The following is a 19123-nucleotide window of genomic DNA, read 5'->3' on the forward strand; positions in this document are numbered from 1 at the left end:
TGAGATGTACAGGGGCGGAATTATGACTACGTTGAAATTGTGAAATATAAATACCCAAATTATATTAGTAACGCCTGAAATAACGAAGAGCAATTGTCACCCGCAAATATAATATTTACAAATAATTAATCCCACGAGTACAACACAAGAGAAATAAAAATATTACTCACTCCACGGTTACTTTCAGGCCTCCTGCATTCGGATCCATTCATTGCACCCGAACAACATAGTAGCACTCGCGAGAACACTGTTAATTACATTCGCGCGTACTAATTATCAGAGTAGAATAATCGGCACTTTGCACGGTACTCCTGGCGTTAATCACACGCGATACGCACTTTGCCAATGCACTGCAACAAAATCTCATCGAAACGCGATAACATACGAAGCTCTATTCGCCGCGAATCTCCCAAATTAGAATAAGAAATAAGATCTCGAACAGCAAAGAGTTTTGAAATTACAACTTCATGCACGGACAATAGATTAAGCAACGTATTATTTCTTGCTATAAAACGATTTAAAAATCGTTTTATATAAGTCAAATTAATAACAAATACAGAAAGGTCCAAGACAAAAAATTAAGTGCAAAAAATATCGTCATTAAATAGATCTACTCGTATTTTATGGTCTGACGAAATTGTTTAAACAAAATATTGCATATAGTGAACTCGCTAATGTTTCGTCTAGACAGTGTAATTACTTAGAAACGTTCTGTATATACTTAGTTTCACTTTATATTTTTGTTACCTTCATGTTTTATGTCAATATCTCGCTTAAATCTTAATAGAGTAAAAGAGGTTAACGGCAAGAACGTAAAACGTGTAAATCTTTCTCGGTTGTTCTTTATCGGATTTTGTTCATTATAAAGTGTCCTTTTGGTGTCATTGCAACTTTTACTTCTTCAATTTTTGTTCATTACGCTTTTATTCCACAGTATCACGTTTAGTTAGTTTGAATTTGACTTTTAAAGTTAAACACTGGTATTTATGTGGGCGATAAGGTTTTAACCGGAACTGATAACTTATTTAAATAACTCACGGGAACAATGTGGGCCTCACAACGATGAACGAGTCCTCAACATTCTTTTAAATCACCGACTTAAATTATCGTTGTTGCCTTTATGTTTTAAAAAATCTTTATTTTATTCTGTCTCTGACCTTTGCCTCTTACTGATTTCACGATTCTCGTATTTTATATATACCTAATCCATGAAGTAATACAATATTTTACAATATTTATTACCTCATTGTCAAGTTAAATTTCAATCTTTTTACAATATGTAATGTAAATTTAGTTTTTATTCCTTATATTATTATTGTAAATTTCTATTCTTTTATCGTCAGACAATAAATTATAGATTCATATAATGACAACATTCTTTTATAACGGATTATCTCAAGATTAGTTTCAGCTGTTCTTCAGCCGACATGTAATTAAAAATATGTATATAATGAGAAATGCAAGTGGTAGCATAATGAAGTTAACGAATGATAATTTGACAAACAAGACTGCGGTAGTTTGCGAATACTGAATTTTTAATCGCCGCGGTTTCACAATTTTGCGCGCTTGTTTGCGCGGAATATGAACGAAACGCCAGAAACGAGAGAATCAAACGTCGAGAACGAGTAAAGGTGAAGGAGGCGAGGTCGCGGGACAACGAGTCGGCAGAACAGATTACGTGGATGGAACAATGCCGCAAATGCCAGGGGAAAAAACGACGAAAAAAGCGGCGGGACGATGAAATAGTAGTGCGCACTTCGCGAATTTACTTGCGGCTTCCACTTTGCGCTTTGTTTTATCGACGTCGACGAACGATAATGGACGTAACGCGAGTTTATTATTCAGAAGACACGTGTCCAAAGCTGAAATTTTTATTGCGCCGATTGTCTATTTAGCGAATCGATAGTGACTTGAATAATCTTTAATATGGTTTGATAAAAATTTAATTACGATAAGTCGAATTATATGTTCGCAAATCTTCGACGTTATTAGGGGATATAAAATGTGATTTCTTCATTTATTTTGTTAAAGTTGCGAGTACAACTAGATATTGTTTTCTACCGTTTTTTTTCGCAATAATCTATGTGATGTAGAAATATACGCGATAAAGCAGTAATGCCATAGTAATACGAATTAAATTTGACTTTTGATTTGATTACAACACTAAGAGTACGCAGAAAAGAAATCAATTCGAATTGTTTTAATTCTATTATCTTTACCGTGTTCTTGCCAATAATAATTACTAATCATCTAACAATTTTCTGAAGAAACACATAGATTTGTATCTTTTAATCATACCACTTATATTCTTCGTACTTATCGCAATTATTTATGCAAAACCCCGATGGAAACTAGTACAATTGTGAACATGTCTACGATAATTTTCTTTAAATGACGGTTTAAAAGTCACTATTTATAACGCCGTATAATGTTTACTGTGATTTCGATCGATATTATCTGGCAGATTAAGTGGATTCACGTCACCCTTGGAGATTGACCTTGAGTCGCCCCTTCAACCGCCAGTAACTATACATCCCGCTTGTCCAGAGGAGATCGGCCGGGGTGCGCAGGAGCCAAGAGGGCACCATCGGAGAAAGGGCGAAAATTTTCTTGCGAGACACTCTATAGATGGCTCGGGTGAGGCTGGAGGACGGAAAGGAGGGATAATTGAATACAACTTGATCGAGCCGCGCGTTTCCACCCCATTAAATCGGGCTTAAGCTCGTAAGGGTGGGAGACCGGTTGGCGGGCCGGTGGAGAGCGGTGGCGGCAGGAGGGAGCAAGGTTGCCGCGAAGGTGCGAGAAGAACGGAGATTCCAGCGGTGGATGAATGAGGGTGCGGGAGGGATCGAGTGTGCCAACCCTCTCCTCGGCCGCCCTCGACCGCCGTCGCCTCGGCGGGAAGGCGAGAGAATGTTTACTGCTGCCCCAGCTGGGGGCCAATCAGTATAGCCGTTTTCCGTTCGCTGCCACCCTCTGCCACCGTCTGCTCGTTTCTGCAGAGGGGGCGCGATATAGCAGCCGTACAATGGAAACGTCGACGGCGATAGCTAGGCCCGACGTCGTTATACAGCCGGATTATTCCTCCCTCCCCCCCCCCTCCGCCCTCTTATGGCGATAATCAAATTAACTCACTTCGAATTTTAAAGACGCTATCCCTTGCACCAGAGCCACCCTCGCGCCGGGTCGTTCGCCCACCAATTCGCCGCAGCCGCGCGCGCGCGCTCTCTCTCTCTCTCTCCTCGGCACCACTCGGTCACTCGGTTATATTCTACCCCTTCGGAGCACGGTGAGTCTGTGGAGTAGTTTCCACCTTCCTTCCACCTCCCTCCCGTTTTCCGCTGCTGTCTTTCATGCGCGCCCCGTCAACGTCGTATAAATCGCTCGCCAAGTCTTAGCGCCGCACTTTCGCGAGACTCATCGATTACCGGGGCTCTCTATCGCGACGCCCGATTACCGCCGGATCTCCGCGCCGCGACACTTATAGCGCGCGTTCGTTGCATTAAAAATTAATCGCTCATAAAGATTTGAGACAAGCAACTGACGTTAAAATATTCAATAAATATGTGGCACAAACGTTCTTCCGCTCTTATTTCTTTATTCCTTTCTTTAGCGGTGGAACGTTTCTCGAATTGTTTAATAATTTCTTATACTCCTGTAGTTCATTTTTGCCTTCCAATGGTATATCAAGGGAAACGACTTTGATTTGGTAGGAATTGAAAAATAAAATAGCGATCACGTTATTGCAAATTATTTATGTATTTCAAGTCACGATCGCGTCACGAAAATTTTAGTCGACAAATTTTATGTAAACGTCGATTAAAACCGGTTATTTTCATGTTGTTTTCAGATACGCCATTGCAACTGTCACTGGTCGAGATCAGCCGTTGGATTTCGGATCGGTAAACGTCACTGCGACACCCGTATCTGTGTCGTGCAGCCTATTTTGCTGCAAGAGATTACATCCCCCTACGTTCGAGATACGTATTCTGATAGGTATGAATCATAATGTCACGTATTTTTTATTTTACACAGACGCATAAAGATAAAGTTTCAAAAACCGTTCGTGCTGCATCGTGTGGGAGCACTTTTTACTTATTTTTTTTAAAACATATTATAGACAGAACCCAAATCTCGTATATTGAATTCGCTAAGACGATTCGTAAAGTTTTATTTTATCAATTTATTATTATGAATATCGATCCTGAGATAGACCGGAGCACGATTGTTTGCGGAATCGTACTCGAAACTAACTATTGAAATGTCTATTTAAAATAGAAATCGCACACGATCGGGTTTTAAGATGATCGAATGAAATTACTGTTTTTATTGAGAGCTTATCCTTCTATCGTTCCGTGCGAAGCTCAAGGGTACTTCCGGATTGTGTTTAACGCGATTTATATCGAAGAGGGCGAAATTCGCTGGGCGTTATATCCCAACGGAAAATGATCGAATGGTCGGTGAATGGGAGTATTTAGGTCGTGACGAGTGCGCCGGTGATTCGTTGCATTTTTGAAAGGAATCTTGCGCTGAATACGTACGAGGAAGCATGAGTATGCAGAGTACAGACAGGGGGGCGTTTCTTTCTCTAACAACACAGTTATAGAATATTACATAAAAGACCTGCAACGATTAAATAAACACATATTTAATGTATTGTTTATCATTAAAAAATCAATCTGATGGTGTAGGATTTATAATTATCGAGTAAAAGAAAAGCCAAGGTTTCAAAATTGCTAAAGAAAAAAAAAGCATTAATGGTAGCAGGAAGTAATGTACCATTTCACGTAGTACGAGAGAGATGAAGTATATAACGCCACGTGCACGATTAAAAAAAATGGAAAGAGATAATTCGCGTGAAAAAATGATGTTCGATCTCTTCGGTGATCATTGAAACACATTAGCAATACGGTCGCAGCCAAGGAAATGCATTTAAGTATGCATTACGAGTCACACTGACAATCCCGCTGGATTACGTCCAATACGCCGCGGCGGAAATGCGAGCCGCGACGTCCATTATGCCGTCATATTCCGCGGCGAACACTTGTACGCAGCAAGTCCGGTCGTCCGATATCGACGATGACGTGTATCCAAGTTAAAACCGTTCGCTTTAATTATGCAGCTCGCTTAATGCAGGTAAAATTGTCGGAGATGGCTTTAAATGCGTCGTGTACGGCGTAAGATTTGTGCATTGCGCGATATAAAAGCAGCTCGCGCGATCACGTTTGTCTGAAAATCCTGAGAGGCAACTTTATGTATTTGCTCTTGGCACATACGCGCTTTTGCGCAGAGCCAAAAGTCGACTATGATTCCAAAATTATTTCCGAAATACAAGGTTGGGAAAGTTACTTTATGAAAGTGTCTAGTCGCAGTTACAGTTTTTCGCTAAAAATGTAACTAGTTACAGTTACAAGTTACCAATTCTGAAAAGTAACGCGCTACAGTTACAGTTACTCGAAAGGTAACGAATCGTTACTTTGCAGTTACTTTCTTGCAATAAAAGTAAAAATATCAAATCTGCAATTTCAATTGTGAAGCATCGATAAAGGCGTTTATGCGCAGATGCAAGGCCTAACACAATCTGCGGAGGTTTAAAATATATATAAAGTAATTACTAATGTAACTATTAAATTACTGTTTATCGAAAAAATGTAACTGAGTTAAGTCACAGTTACAGACGGAGAGAAAGTAACGAAGTTAAGTTAGAGTTACCAAAAAAAAGGAACTGCAACTGTAACTTCGTTACAGGTAACGGGTTAGTTCCCAGCCCTGCCGAAATATATGTATAGTATACATCAGTTGATACTTCAATGAAAGGTTTTAAAATAAAACGCAATTGTAATTGTTACAGCTCTTGAAAAACATGGTCGATCGTAATGTGACAACTATATTTACTCTAAAATGGAGAAGCACACTTTTTGACTTTATATTTTTATATTATATGTTTTTGACTTTATATTTATATATATTCTTTCTAAATATTTTCGAGAACGATATCGTGTATTTTTGTCAAATAATTTTTATAACAGAAATCGTATATTTTTTTTCCGGTGGACAGTCATACGTATGCATATGAGCTGCAGCTCCCAATGCATGAAATCAATCGATAGCGAATTGCTGAGCGGCGCGCGGCGGGTTACGCATGCAGCTGACAAGTTCACCAAATCGGCGAACGCGTAACATACGTTACGCTTATAATTAACGTTAATGCGGCGATTAGATGTCACATTTGCGCGTTACAGTTCGGCAATCTCGACACGTAATCGTTATGACGGCATTATCGCTGCTCGTTCGGCCTGCAATTCGACGTCTTTCCACGATATCCCGCGCATAAAAGAATCCGAGATTTTATGGGGATTTTGTTTCGCGAGGTAGCGATCCGTATCACCAATCAAGTCCTTTCAGTCCTCGACGCAGCGATCGATGCTTCGACTCAACCGATCCTCATCGCCCCTTTCTTTCATTCCCGATTCTAATACTCGTTGAGAACTGAACGCTCCTTGATTTACCTTCGAGCGTAGCTCGTCAAAGAGCATTTGTTCCGGAGCGTCGGCTCCTCTAATGATTCTTAATATCGCACTCTCGTTTCTAGCGGATTACATGGGTCCGTTGCTTCGCTTTATCCGAGGAATATCGGATTATTGGTATAATGATGGATCGAAATATGCCGGCTTACAAACAGTTACTATGTTAAACTAGTTTCTCTAGTTTCCCTCTCGGAAGAAGCGAACCGTTTTGGAAGCAGAAAGATATTTCCGCGTGTACTGCAATTTCGGTTCATTATTTAGTCGCTACTAAATAAAAAAGAAAAAGATTTAGCGTCAGTTTTTCTCCGTTTTGAAAGTAAATTTTTTTTTACACGGTCTCTCGGCCTTGAATGAAAAGAAGTTTTCGAGAAAGTCCTCCAAGTTCCGTCGCGATCCCGACGATTTCCGCGAGCTCTCGAGCTCGCATATTCCTGAAAGTCTCGTAACAGAAGTTGAAGTTAAGCAACGGCACGTTCGAGAGCAGCGGCTAAAGTCGGCAGTCAGGATCGCTAATAAAAGTGTTGGTCGACCTGTAACTCGTCCACTAGAATCGCAGGCTTTGCCGTTGATGACTGCCGGCCTTGAACAGTCGGAGAGAAAGAGAGGGTAAACGCAACTCGAGCGCTTCTATCCGCGTACATATACAACCTCGGAGAGGTTGGATTAGTGCGGAGAGTCTAACGGCTTTGGCAGGATCGGTCGAACTCGTGTTTAAGCGAGCGGGGGGTTGCGTTGCAGGGTTGGGTCGACTTCTTGGCTGAGATTAGCTTAGTTACAGATAACTAAGTCGAGATTCGCGGAGGCGGGCGATAGAAGAACGGGGAAATGGACGCAAGGGTAGGTCAAGAGAGAGACAGAGAGAAAGAGAAAGAGAGGAGGACAAGAGACGAAGGGAAATCCCGGAAAGCCGGGAAAGGAATGAGAAGTCTCGTCGTGCGCGCACTTGCGCGCCAACACATTCACGCATCCGGTAAGAAGTTTGATTATCTTTCCGGTCGCTGCAGAAGGCAAAGTGGCGGCAGCCAGATGCTGCTAGCCCGGGGCGAGCCGAAGGATATTGTGATCCCTCGCAGACACACAATTCTCTCGCTAAGCAACCTTCCGCAATATTACATGCGGCTGGCGTCGTCGTCGTCGTCGTCGTCAGCAGCCTCGTCGTCGTCGTCGTCCTCGTCGCCGTTGAGGGAGAAGGAGGAATGTGAACCAACAGGCACCAGTCGTCTGAACCGGGAGATCTCTATGCCCGCTCAGAGTTAATTGCCTTGCCAATGTCGGATTAGTGGGACGTGGAGCAGGGACTTACTGGCCCTGCCTGCGACCGCTTAACCCTCGATCGACGAAACTCGTGTTACTTACACTGCCGTCGTTTTTCTCCCCTTTTCCTTTCCCTCCGTTGCTCGACGTGACCTGTATACTGTCTCTTAAAAGATTAACTCGGAATCATTTGTACCTGCTTGTATTTCTTGCCGGCGTGAACTCTCAGCCCTATTTTCTCTTTTATCTTATCGTTTCTGGTTAAATCGGACAATTTCTTTCCTCGCGAGTTTTGTTTTTGAGTTTCTTCCCCCTTTTTGGCCGACTTCATTTTGACGTTTTGCTTAAGTTATCTCTTCTTCTCTGTATTTAATATCCTTCGAGTTTATTCGGTTTTTTTTACACCTTCTTTGTCCTCCTCAAATTGGTTCTCTTCCTTTCTTTCTCTCTTCCTTTCTAGTTGATCTTTTCTTCGGTGACAGTCAAATCCCTTTCCTCTCCTCACTCCATCCCCCCCCCCCCCTGATGCTCGCGGAGTACGTTGATCCTGTCGAGATGGCAGCGTCATTCCCGTGGCGGCGACCTCCTGAGATCGAGCATCTCCTGGATTCCGGCAGGACCGTCGATGCTGATAAATGGGATCGCTCGGCGTCCAAGTCGTCCTTGACTGTTAAACCACCTGGAAGCTGCGGCTTTACCCTCTCTGCGGTCATCAATGATGACATTGCGCGTCCGTATCTATGCTATACTATGTACGGATCCATGAATTTTACAGCCCTTCGTTTCTCGATAAAGTGATACCCGCACTCCGTCGCATTTCGTGTCATCGCGACTCACGCGAGTGATTTATGAGCTATAGTACGTGCGGCTTTTATATGAATGCACGACGTACGCGCGCTGTCGCTCTCTCTTTCTCTTTCTCTCTCTCTTTCCACGAAGTCACCGACTTGAATTAGTCTCTTCGTAACTTACATTAGTGTCATTTGCATAATGACATTGGACGAGCTAGCTACATGCAATCTTGGTGCGAAAATGCGAAACGTACCAATAGATCGCGAACTCCAATCCAAAGTACATGTTTGAAACACGTTTCTTTCTTAACGTGATGACAAATTCAATTGTCCGAATCGTCCGAAGTTCTCTGGACGTCATTTTTGCGAAAGATTGACCGATAGAGTATCGAGCTGTCCATAAACGATCGTCCGTCTTAGGTAGTCGCGTTGCGGTAACATCGGGGTTCAAAGCGGACGATCCGTCTCGAGAGTGTCGAGGCTGTTTCCTCGCACAGCGGAGTAGCAGCGGGTTACGTATATATACTTTGGGATGCGTTCCAATTTCTCTCGAGTGCCCTCGCGTTGCGCGAGCGTGCGCTGCGCTACTCGACGCCCGGAGACTCTCGGTGGCTGATTGGCCCTGGAGAGATGTACTCGAGGATCGGCGTCGAGGCCTCTGACATTCGTCGATCGACCGAAGAACAATTGATCGCCGCAATCGGATCGAGTTGCGCGTACGAAAATTTCGACGGCGCTCGCGAACAATTTCTTTGTGTTTTTTCACTCGCATAATTATTTGGCAAGCGACTAGAAAAGGGTACACTTTGATCTTTATGAAAAATGTTTTTCACTTCTACCCTCAAGTTATTAATTCATTAATTTATCTAACTACCAAAAATATCTAATTATTCACCTGTAACAATTTCAGATATGATTTTATGAATTTGCTACCACAGACTCTGTTTGTCAGTCGACTGTAGGTTTTTTTCGTCTACATACTAAAGAATTCTTTTTCTATATTACGGTTTGAGCACTTATAATGTTTCCAGATTGTACTTGAAAAGAACCCGATAAAGGGGTCGACACGTCGTGACTAAAATAAACATCAATTTTGTCAGTTTGATCGATTTTTAAAACAATTCCACTTGGTTGATCACCACTGGCGACAAGAAGCTACTCAAATTGTTGAAAAATGTTCGCTAAATAAAATCTTATAGAGTATTTTGTCAGTATATAATTTGTCTAATACTAATTTTATCGTGTAATATGTTATACAATACTTTCTACGATAATGAAGATAATTATAATGAAAAGTTAAAGAGATCCTACCACACTGTGCCCATTTTTGTGCACTAATCGTGAAGTAAAAGCAGTAAATGAGAAAAATATTTAGTATCTCGGCTGTAGTGAATTTTATCAAAGAACGTTACAGACACGGAAGTTGTATTATGCAGGCGATGTATTGCGCATTATTGATCTCGAACAAGAAACGCGAATATCCGCGTAGAGAATATTCATTGGCATTATCTCGAATATCTTAAGTATGTATCGTGAGCTTGTTATTTGCATCTTGACGTATAGTTCAACACGAGATGATAAAAAGTCTGCACGTCGCGATAGACGTTCAGAAGATCGACGATGCATCGTCCGAGACAGTTGAGTAAATCAGTACACGATTGCGATACGGATTGCTCTTCTGCAACCCAAGCAAATGCGGCGCAGCGATTAATAATCCCACGATCTGATTCACGCGATTAATTATTATAGCCTCGTTGCGCGCAAAACATTTTCGCGTTTTAGTACACGGTAGTTGTTTTACGTGCAATTATTGCACGCCTTACAGTCAATGTTTTGCATCGTTAAACATTTATTCTTAGGGATTTATGATCGCGATCTTGTTAAAGCACGCGAAATATAAATGATGAAACGCATTTATCTTTCTACGTCTTTTCACGGTCTTCAATTACGAAACGCAATTTAGTTATTTCTTTATTATGACGTCGAAAGGAGGGGAAGTATTATCGCGGGAAGAATTAATTGCGAAACAAATTGGGCGTAGATTCGTTGATTAATCGAAGCTCTAACGTGTTTAATAACCTCAATATCCGTTAATGTGGAATAACCAAACGCGATAAACGACTTGATTTTGCCCGCTTGTATTCCTGGGGTTCACTTTCGAGTGGTCTCACCGTTCTGGAATCGTCTTGCTCAAAATACTCTATCAGCCGTTTTTTTCCCCCTCGACACGAGTACGTTATTTCGTACTGAACGTTGAAACTGTAGAGACGCACGTATCTCGGAAGAAATATTCACGAAAAATTCGAGCGAGAGCAAAGGATTAATTACGATTAATTACATCGAATCAAGTCGCGTCTAATTAGCGAACAAGATTCGGTCGGCCGGAGAGAATAATAAAAAGCACGGATGTGGGGGCTATTCTCGACAATCCTGACGCGAGGTGGGTGGCGGGTTAGGAGGGTCGTGTTGTGTTGTGTTCCGAGCGCGGGGTCGGACGCGGGTGGGTGGCCGACTAGGCTCTGCGCTGACGTTGAAAGATGGTGGTGCTCCTTCTCTCTGTCCGCTGCTTCCAGCATGATATAGCACCATCCGAACGCGCTGATAGATCCAATTTACGGGCCGCCTTTAGCGCACCGCCGCCGACCCGTGCTCGAAACTCACACTTCATCGGCACACCAGAAAGACAATTTTTAACTTCGCGAGGCTTCCGCTCGAGTGACGCCGTGGTGAATCGAGTTCTCCTTTCGCTGAAGGTCTTCAGGAATGTGGAGCAGTGGTGAAAGTGAAGGGCGAAGGGCGAGTGCTCGGAATCGCGCGTTGAATTCCATTTCGGTTGACTTGGCTGTCTACCGAGACGTATGGAAGGGAACTTGCATTCATATTGAAACATTTCTGTTTACCTTAAGAAAAGGAATGTGAAACACTTGGAAATATTTGGCGCTAAAATTTTCGTATCTCTACACGACAAAATACATATTTGTTTGAAGAGCTGCACGCACGCTGTGAAATTTGTAGCGTTGAATGTAACTCGGTGAGTAGTCAACAGTGCTCAGTGTTGTGCATAGATGATTTTAAAATTAGCTAGATAAAGATAAGATAAAAATATATAAATTTATCTTAGATAAGATAAAGATGATTTCGTTTTGAATGTATCTAGATAAAAGATAAAATTTTATGATGATTCATCTAGATAATTTTCAGATAATATTTTTAAGACTTCATGTAAACACAGTAGAAAAAGTTATAGAAAAATTTAAATTATAAAGGGGGATATAGAATATATTCAGGTTTTTTTTTAGGTTATATGACACACACATAAATGCATGGTTACAACGCCATCCATATTTAAACAGTGTAACTGTTAAGTATTTTTATGTGGCCCTAAACGAAATTATCTGTACGTTATCTTAGATAATTTAGTAAAGATAACACTTTGTTTCATCTAAGATGCAGATATAGATAATACTTATTTTTATTATCTATATAAAGATAAGATAACGCTAAAATTTATCTAGATAATCATCTATATAATTTTATTTAGATAACAGCAAACACTGACAGTGCTCCTATTAATTGCGTTGTTATTTTTAACTACCGCGTGTGGTAAAATTTATTATTTTAACACAAACTGTCGTGAGAAAACAACTACATCTTTTGTTCAAACCATTTTGGTTCCTTTTACCTCTGTTATTTAATTGAATTGACGAGATATTGAGTGGGAGCAGTGGCGACTCTACTCATTGTCAGTCAGTTGACGCTACAATTACAAATTTAACGGTGTTTAGAAAGAAGTAATACTTTTACGGCGCCTGATGCTTATGTACATATTTATGCCAACAGTTTACTTCGTGCACTGGTGCAATTGTTTATTCTTTTTCTATTTTTTTATTATATTGTTTACAATAAATACCCTTTTGTATTATAAAACGTATGATGTATGGACGGCTGTAAGAATCAAGAGTGAAATCGCGACTTATACGAGTGTTTTTGAGGATGGCACTCTTAAGTTCACTTTTCGGATGTAAGAGCCTCTCAAACGTGACTTTCTTAAACCACTTCGTCGATTCAACAGAACTGTAACTCAAGGGTTGTACGTGAGAACTTGAGGGAAATAGGCGAACTTGAAGATATACTCGCCACTTTACAGCGAGAAAGATTTTATCGTCACACGGGCCTTCGCATTTCGCAATTCTTGGAATACATTTTTCCGTTGTAAGTTGTTACGGGAAGTTCATGTGCACCTCCGGTACGAGAAACTTAAATAAAAGACCGTATTTGAGCAAATTTATTGCGTTACGCTTGAATGCATTTCTTAAAATTTATTTATAAATAAGATTTCTGAAAGGTGAAGCGAGTGCTTGATTACTAAAAATAAACTATAGACGATTTAGGAGGAACAATCTCAGAAGCTTTAATCGACAAGTCTGCCGGCGTAATTTGGATTTATATGCGATCTTTTCGTAAGACGTATAGCGAATTTTTCCAACTTTAATAGCTGCCTTGGTTAATTCTAATAAAGTAAATGCTTGAATGAAGTAAATGCCGCGAATGTTTGTAGATTTCATACATTGCGAGACAAAAATGTATTCATCTTAATAAGTCGACACGGGCGCATTCGCCCGGGTTTATTCGTAAGATCCAATTAGTGTTCAGAAAGAGCGCGAAATCGCACCGTAGGCATCGTTTCAAAAGGTTATTATTCCAGTCTTTCATTCATCTCTTCCACTCACTTTTGTTCGCTCGGCGCTCCGAGAATCGACGGATAAATCGTTTTCTATTGAAAAATATTAGGAGAAAGGACTGCATATAGCAAAGATTTTAAGTAAAAATAAATATCGAGAATAAAGACTTACTGTCGCCAGTACATAACCAAGCAATGTAGGAAAATTGATAAACGACACAACTGGCAAGTTCTAATTAGAGAAATTTATAGCGAAAAATATTCCCTCAGCCAGGGTTTGAACCTGGACCACCCTACGCTCTAGGCGTCTCACCAATTCGACCACTGAGGCATGTAAAAACAAACATATTGACGATATACAATTTTGCGTCAGCACAGAGCAACGTTTCGATTCAAATCTCCATCGGATTTTCCCAGGCAAGTCAGTGTCTCCGATTTAGCCGGCATTATCCAAAGGATAACAGCCCCCTCGCTTTATCAGAACACCGTATCAACCGTAATCTCTTCCCAGGCCCTTTTATGATATTGTTCGTGACCCGGTCGCTTCGTTTCTCTTCGCGCGCGATTTTAGCGACCGTCCGACTCTGTTCGAGTTTTTCCACTTCGTTGTGCCGTGCGACAAGAAACGTACGGCACATCTGTCGTTTGTCGAAATTGTCAAGTCCACGCCGTGGACGAGGAAGGTTACCGAGAAGGAATCAGTATTGAGGAAAATCAGTCAAAGTGTATTTCGCTAAATTACAGAAAATGAATGGGTTTCCGTTTATTTTATCATTTACATGCTTGTTCGTGCACATTGTTTACCTTGAGGTAACAATGGGAGATAAAGCATTGAAAATTTAGCCGTAGAAATTATGGACGAAGAAAAGTTTGTGCATCGCGAACGACTCATGTGTCTTGCAAGTCAGTTTAATCGTTTATTCAGGAGTGATATGAAATTTCGCTCGCAGGAATATCTTCGAACGTGGATTAGGAATAATAAAGGATATGATGGGATTCATATCGAAGGAAATTGTGAAATCAATCTTTTTCCGATCGCGGATGTGTTAAACCGATTATTCCATCAAAGTAGCTGCAGCTGCAGATTGTGTGAGGCCAGCTGACCGCCCACGATTAATGGTGAACTTAATTATTGAATCCCCGTCCGATTCCGAAGCGTGACGGTGCGATGGCATGTAGCCGTTTCATTAAATATATACGCACACGTACCGGGTGTTTTGAAGGTATCGTGTCGACATTTCGTTGTTGTTCATCGGAGGAGCATAAACTCTCGGCAAATTTGCGACCAACTGTGCACTCGAAGACGCAATCGGCGATCAGAGATCAAACTTTTCAAGAGAGTTAACCAATTATTTATAAATTTCTATCTTAGGGAGGTAAGGGACGTCCCACGGCCGCGCAGCTTCGTATTATCAGCTCCTCGCGTCGATTGCTTTTACGGTTTTAAAACTCCACTGCTGATCGATAAAACCACCACTTCGAAACTCAAACAGCCGTATTACTAAATCGAATCGGATGTCAATGCATTCAATTACGCTATCGGTTAAGTATCATCCGCTGGAGAGATATCACTTTTCGATCCTTTCAGAAGAACCGTTTGATGAAAATTCCTTTTCTGCGAAACTTATTAACCGTCTCTGTACAGCCGCCGGCGCGGAAAGTTTATTAATCAACACGATAGCTTCTAGAGATTTGCGCAACAAGTACTCGGGTTAACTTCACGGGGCTTTCGTAACGACGATATGATTCGGACGTTACCGAATCACCCAATGTACGCACTTATTAATGCCGGGATGCGCATTAGCGTTGTGCATAAATACGGAATGCATATTATATACGCGAATGGGAAGGCGGAGAGGAGTGGAGAAGCGGAGAATTCTGTGTACAAACGGCGGGGGCGGCGGGGGGGAGGAGAGGGAGGGGACAAACGCGCGCGGGATGTACTTGACGTATTGCTCGAGTGATCGGATATCGATTAGGCCGGACCCCACGGTCAGTCCACAACACTCACCGCGAGTCGTAACTTGCACTCGAATGCTATTCCACTAATTACCAAGGCGACAGGGCCCCCTGCGGCTGGCACTTCTGACGGCACGGATCCTGACGGTTTCACGCATATAACCGGGCAGCTTGAAGATTATCGGACACGAGAGCGTGTTATGCTTAATGGCCGCAGGCTAGCTTAATCGCCACGCATTCTCTCATTAGGACTGCGTAATAGGATTAATGCGATGCGTGAATTTGCGCGTTTGCTATTTAAACGAACGTGACAGAGGGGAAACGGCGTATAAAATTCGGAATTTTATTTAACAGGATTTGAATACCCGTTCGAGATGCGCCGGTAGTTTACGTTTCAGGATCAATTTGCAGCAATTTGCAGCAAATCTTATTTTATTTGATAGAATTAATTATCGAGATCAATGAGATGGATTGTTCCTCCCAATATATTAATGTTATATTAAATATTAATATAAATATATTAATGAATTTTCTGTGTTAAAAAAAAACACATAGCCAGTCATGGTCGATTAACTGCTTTGCTTAATCATGTTGATTCATCTGCTGGCGTCAAGTGATTCTTAATGTTAAATATTAATAATTTGAAAGATATATAAACACCTATAAGCAGTGTTGTGCATATATGATTTTAAAATTAGCTAGATAAAGGTAAGATAAAAATATATAAATTTATCTTAGATAAGATAAAGATGATTTCGTTTTGAAGATATCTAGATAAAAGATAAAATTATATGATGATTCATCTAGATAATTTTCAGATAATATTTTTAAGACTTCATGTAAACGCAGTAGAAAAAGTTATAAAAAAATATAAATTATAAAGGGGGATATAGAATATATTCAGGTTAAGTTATATGACACACACATAAATGCATGGTCTACAACGCCATCCATATTTAAATAGTGTAACTGTTAAGTATTTTTATGTGGCCCTAAACCAAATTATCTGTACGTTATCTTAGATAATTTAGTAAAGATAACACTTACTTTCATCTAAGACGCAGATATAGATAATACTTATTTTTATTATCTATATAAAGATGAGATAACGCTAAAATTTTATCTAGATAATCATCTATATAATTTTATTTAGATAACAGCAAACACTGCTTATAAGATATGTAAGAAAGATATATAAAGATATGTAAGCTAAAGTAGATAAATATTTTCGAAGGGTTTCTACCTTTTTATTTCAAAGTACCAGAGTGGAACTTTGTTTTCATGATAGGCCACTCAAAGAAAAAAAAAGTAGGAAGTCTCTTTTTTCGCTGTTTTCCAACTATGAGCTTCATGCGCAACGTCAGATTATTTATTATTAATCTTATTAGGTTGGTTAGGGCAAAACATCTAAAAAAAGGACGCTACGACACATTATAAATTCCATTCTGTCGGGCAGAAATAGGTCAGAGAATCTCTGTCTAATAAGAATAAAAGATGCATGCCCTTATACCACGGAGACGATGTTCATTTAGTTAGCTTGTTTTTATTAATGACGTAGGGATACTCGCGGAGTAGCGTGATTGGTTCACTAATTAAGGCATAGTGTTTATAATCCTAGATCTTCCGGGGCAACTTCTTAACTATGTAAACTATCCACCGCGTGATTAAGACGTCTCTCGATAATCCAACCTCGGCCTCCTCGGCTTCGGCAACCCCTCGAAGTTCATTCGCCGCGGAATAACGCGTACGCAAGCAGCTACACTCTCGTGGTATAGCGAATAGACACGAGTCTATTCGGGGTGGTCTCTGGAATACGGGGATTTAACAGTTCGCCGATTTCCAAATGCAAATATCTCAGAATCCTGGAACTTCGATGCGGTAAGATCTCGGAAATCAAAGATTTGTGAACTTGATCTTTAAACTTTGTAATATCAGAAGGAAAATGCGTTAGAGAAAGACGGAGAACGAGCAAGCGAGCGAGCAGGGGGGGAGAGGGAGAGAGAGAGGAAGAGAGAGAGAGGGGGGGGATGGAATCCCCTTGGAATCCCCGCGATTAAGTTGATCTACGCGTTGGTTTCGCTCGACCAACAAGATAAGCAAACAAGATAAACGAGAATTTAAATTCTTAACTTTCGGGAAAATCTCTGCGTCGTTAAAAGAAACATGTCTCACCGTGCTATCCCGCGTTTTGATACATCGAAGATATCCGCAGACCTTCTGCCCGGTCGCCAGATCTCGATCTGCGACGAAAAATAACCCTCCAATTAAGTTAGATCGCTCGTCTCGTGAATTATAAGAGGTATTACATTGAAACATCGCTAAATGGGATCACGTGGCTCGTGATTACTTCTGAACACGTTCGGATTACTTGGACCCTCACGGTAAGATTCCCCGGGGCACCGATGGAGCGCTTAAGATCGCGATCTCCGTAGGCGGGCGAGGTAGCCTTGTAGACCTTTGCTGAGGGTCGCAAGTTGTGCCAGAGATTAGAGACGTTGCGTTAGCTTTCCTTGGCGCGTGGAGGCGCCCTTACTGGCGAAATCAATGCTTATCGGACGTCTGTTACGCCGCCGGTAATTGAATAGAGCTTCTGTGTTCCGGATAGCAAGACCGTAGCCGAGCAAATAGTTTGCCCGCTGACTGTACCAGGAATATTGGCCATGGCTTTATCGTGAAATGCATTGTATCAAACAATAGATAACCGAGGCCACGTAAAAACAGTTTATAGTAAAGGAATAATATTGAAATACCATTAAAATAAAATACAGTTATGTGCTAAATTTATCAATTTGCCAACAAGAGTGCAAAATAATTATCTTTGTAATATCGTGATTTTACATTATAATTCATACTTTATAATGCGTTCCTATTAATTAAAGCAAAGAGAGAATTAAATAAAGGTAAAATAGTGGAGCAAACACTCTCTCTTATTCGCATTAATCGTTACGTGCGATTTTATATTTTAGCAGGCGGACATTACATTTATTATTACGATAAAGAAAAAAAGAATAGTTACGAAATAACGGGAATATATTATTCTCGTCGAATCCTCATTTGTTTCATTTCTCCTTTATCGATAAAACGATTTATCATTTGTGGTACGTTAAGTTTCGGGGACATTGTCTTCTATAGCTTCGGTGCGAAACGAAATCGAGAGCGGTCGATGCTGGTTGCTCGCGATTACCGTTGGAACCCGACTCAGGAACACTTAGGAAGTCCTTAGTTCCTCGGCAGCGTTCTCTCTCTCTCTCTCCCTCTCTTCTTCTCTCTCTTTCTCTGTCTCTCTTTTAGGAATGTTTGCTCTGGTGATATCGAAAGTTAAACACACGAAAGGCGGAGAAGCGTCGCGCGTGGATGCGCGAGAAAATCGAAGAAGACGCGCTTCTGTCCCGCGTCGCCGGAACGGGAGCGGCTGTGTTTGCCGAGTTAAGTGACACTAATTGAAAGTTCAATGCCGGCATATTGATTGCAACCGCGAGGGTGACACACAATATCGCGCAAACACGCGCCGGTAATTCAATCTCTGCTCACCGTCGAGTCTAATTCATCCGTCGGTCGGCTATCGAGTGTCCGGCGTCGCGTTCGCTGCGTCACGCCGGGCGCAATTGTCCGGCGAAAGCGAACTGGCTTTGCGTGCTGTTCTATCGCGCTGGCTACCGAACAATCTAAACGAGAATCACGCCTCCATAGGTGGGATGATTACCACGCAGAGCGAGTATCGCGGAGCGACATTCCACGGAATTTTACTTGCCGGACGACGAGGTAAAAGTTCTCCCTCCCCCTCCACCCTCGAAAACACGCATTTTCTTTATTTATTTATAACGGAGATGCGTTGTATCGCGCGCGCATTCCATTTAAGGCGAGGCCCACGTCCTCGCGTTTTGTCGAAATGCTCGGGAAACTACTTAAAA

General features: G+C 41.3%; 2 protein-coding genes across 2 annotated transcripts in view; one reads left to right on the forward strand and one right to left on the reverse strand.

The window, feature by feature from the left end:
• Positions 1-19123, reverse strand: part of LOC105560442 (4-coumarate--CoA ligase 1-like) — a 65376-nt gene that overhangs the window by 32065 nt on the left and 14188 nt on the right. The gene's annotated exons all lie outside the window — the stretch shown is intronic.
• Positions 3218-19123, forward strand: part of LOC105560441 (lachesin-like) — a 231017-nt gene continuing 215111 nt past the window's right edge. Inside the window, exons 1-2 of the mRNA XM_012009568.1 lie at positions 3218-3289; positions 3851-3996. The gene's annotated coding sequence lies outside the window, so the exon portion shown is untranslated. The remainder of the gene's footprint in view (positions 3290-3850; positions 3997-19123) is intronic.

The sequence above is a fragment of the Vollenhovia emeryi genome, unplaced genomic scaffold (genome assembly GCF_000949405.1).
Source record: "Vollenhovia emeryi isolate VEMERY1.0 unplaced genomic scaffold, V.emery_V1.0 DF939230.1, whole genome shotgun sequence".
Lineage (NCBI taxonomy): Eukaryota > Metazoa > Arthropoda > Insecta > Hymenoptera > Formicidae > Vollenhovia > Vollenhovia emeryi.